Consider the following 2,927-nt stretch of genomic DNA (forward strand, 5'->3'; position numbering starts at 1 on the left):
CCGGCCGCCATCGCCTTCGCCGCCGGCGCCCCGAGCTGCCCGGGCGTCCCCGCCTCCCCCCATCGGCCGGCGCCGCCCTCCGCCGCCGAGACCGGACGGATCCGGCCCGGATCCGCCCATCTTCCTCCAGCTCCGGCCACCTCCTCCCGCAACTCTGGCGAATCTCTCCGGCGAGATCCGCGCTGCATTGAAATCCGTGCCGAGAGGTTGATTTTTCCCCTTCCCCGAATCTGCTAAGTCCCGAGTATTTTGTAATAATCATGCCATGTTCATGCCATCATATCTCTGCATCCGTAGCTCCGTTTCGTGCGTGTAATATGTCAAATTGTTCACCTCAACGAGTACATCATTTCATTCCATTGCATCATATTCATTTGCGATCATCTTGATGCCTGAATCATCATCGTAAGAGTGCTTCATAATGTTTTCTGCTGTCTGTTATCAGAACAAGCTCTTTTGTCGGTTTTGTCATGATTGATGTGTGCATCCTATGAGGTTGATGTCTACATGTGTGTTGAACTATGCCATGACATCTTTACAGGGGTGTATGCCATGTATTTTTGTGATCAATGTGGTCACTAGCACAAGCATGTAAACTAGGCATCATGATGTTGCTGTTTTAGTCCCTGTTCTGCTGTAATTTTGATGCCATGTAAACTTGATGCTACAGAGATATCCATGCATATTTAGAGATACTTCAGTAAGGGTGTTTTGAACAATAGGTTATTGTATATCCATTCATGCCCCTTGTTACAATTATGGAGTAGTCTAGAATGTCATTTGAGTGCTCTACTTTTGCTTCAAAATGTTTCCTGGCAGATTGTTTACTTGTTATTCAATTTGGCCAAGGTTGCTATAGTTGATCCTTGCATGCTATGGACTTGTTCTTGACTTGGTTTGTTTCACAAACATGTATTGTTGATGATGCTATGCTTATCTTGTCATGCAATGACTTGTGGCGAGTGAATCGAGCTTGTTAAGTAGGGTTCATGATGTTGCTGTTTTGCTAGGCTGAATCTGTTATTTCGTGATGCTATATAAACATGCTTCTACAAATCAATCTATGCATAATCTGGAGATGTTCTATAAATATGTTTTGATCTACATGTCATCCTCTATCCATCCATGCCCCTGGTTGTATTTATAGGTTGTTCTAGCTTGTTCATATCTTGCTCGAAAGTTGCTTCATAATGTTGCTGTCAGCCTATTAACATTAAGTTCACTTGTTCCCATGTGTTTTGCTAGTGTTCCATGCACCCTATGACCTTGCTATTGCCATGCTTAGCTTCACAAACATTTCTTCTTACTGTTGGGTGACTTGCCATGCCATGTATTGCTCTATAGTGAGTTGCACAAGCTCATCTACATGCCTTCATAATTATGTTCCTGCCATGTTTGAATCTGTATAATAACTTGCTATGTTTACGTGGGTGCCATCATATTTTCTGATCCTTTTTGGCTTATGGTCACTAAGGGACTTTTCATCTATGCATTTAGTAGATTCATGCCATGCCTTTGTTTGCCATTATAAGTTCCTGTAACATGTTGTTTGATAGCTCTGAACATTGCATCATGATGTTGTTTTCTACAAAGTCTGAAATTGTATTAACTTGCAATCTTTCCATGTGTGTTTGAGCATGTTCTAGTGATTTCTAGAGATAGCTCGGTGTTCATGTTTTGTAATGCTTTACCTGTACATCATGTCCATGCCTTTTGTTATTATGTTAGGATGTTGTAGCATATTGTTTTGATGCTTGCAATATGCCTAGTTGCTGTTTTGGACAACTTGTCCTTTAAACTTGTTTCATGTGTGTGTGTTGAACCGTTGCTCCGTTTTGAGTGTGCTCTATATGAAACTTACTTAGAATTGCATGTAGTTTCTTATTATCATGTTGGATCCATGTTTGGAGGTGTTTGCTTGATGTTTGGGTGTATTTTGCATCAATGCCATGTTTGTCTTGTTTTGCTCATATCTTCTAAGTCGTAGCTCCGAACTAAATGAACTTTATATGTAACTTGTCTAGAATCTCATGTAGATCATCTTTGTGCATCTTAACTTGCTGTTTAACAACTTGAACATAAGGTTTGTTAAGATCTGGACCAATTTCGAAATATGCATATGAGGACTTACCGGAATTGTTATATGTTGTTCCCGACCTCATTTAAACTTGCCTTGATGTGTTGCTCTTGTTTGCGTCATCTCTTGCCATGAGTAGCCTCATGTAGCTTTGTCATGCATCATGCTTGTTTGTGCATCATGACTTGTTCATGTGTGGTGTGTTTACCGGGTTGTGTGCTTCTTTTCGATAGTTCCTGTTTCATTGCGATCATGAGGATTCGTTCGTCAACGCTTGGTTCGGCTTCATCCGTTCGTCTTCTTCATGGACTCGTTCTTCTTCCTTGCGGGATTTCAGGCAAGATGACCGCTAACCTGGATCTCACTACTATCATTGCTATGCTAGTTGCTTCGTTCTATCGCGTTGCTGCGCTACCTATCACATGTTTATCAAGCCATCCCAAATTGCCATGAACCTCTAACCTTTGACACCTGTCCTATAGAAACCATTGATTGGCTATGTTACCGCTTTTGCTCAGCCCCTCTTATAGCGTTGTTAATTGCAGGTGAAGTTGAAGATTTCTCCATGGTGAACAGGATTTTGGTTGGGATATCACAATATCTCTTATATTATTAATGCATCTATATATTTGGTAAAGGGTGGAAGACTCGGCCTTTTGCCTAGTGTTTTGTTCCACTCTTGCCGCCCTAGTTTCCGTCATACCGGTGTTATGTTCCTAGATTTTGTGTTCCTTACACGGTCGGGTGATTTATGGGACCCCACTTGACAGTTCGCTTTGAACAAAACTCCTCCAGCAAGGCCCAACCTTGGTTTTACCATTTGCCTCACCACCACCTATCCCTCTCCCTT

The sequence above is a fragment of the Triticum dicoccoides genome, chromosome 1B (assembly GCF_002162155.2).
Source record: "Triticum dicoccoides isolate Atlit2015 ecotype Zavitan chromosome 1B, WEW_v2.0, whole genome shotgun sequence".
Taxonomy (NCBI): Eukaryota; Viridiplantae; Streptophyta; class Magnoliopsida; order Poales; family Poaceae; genus Triticum; species Triticum dicoccoides.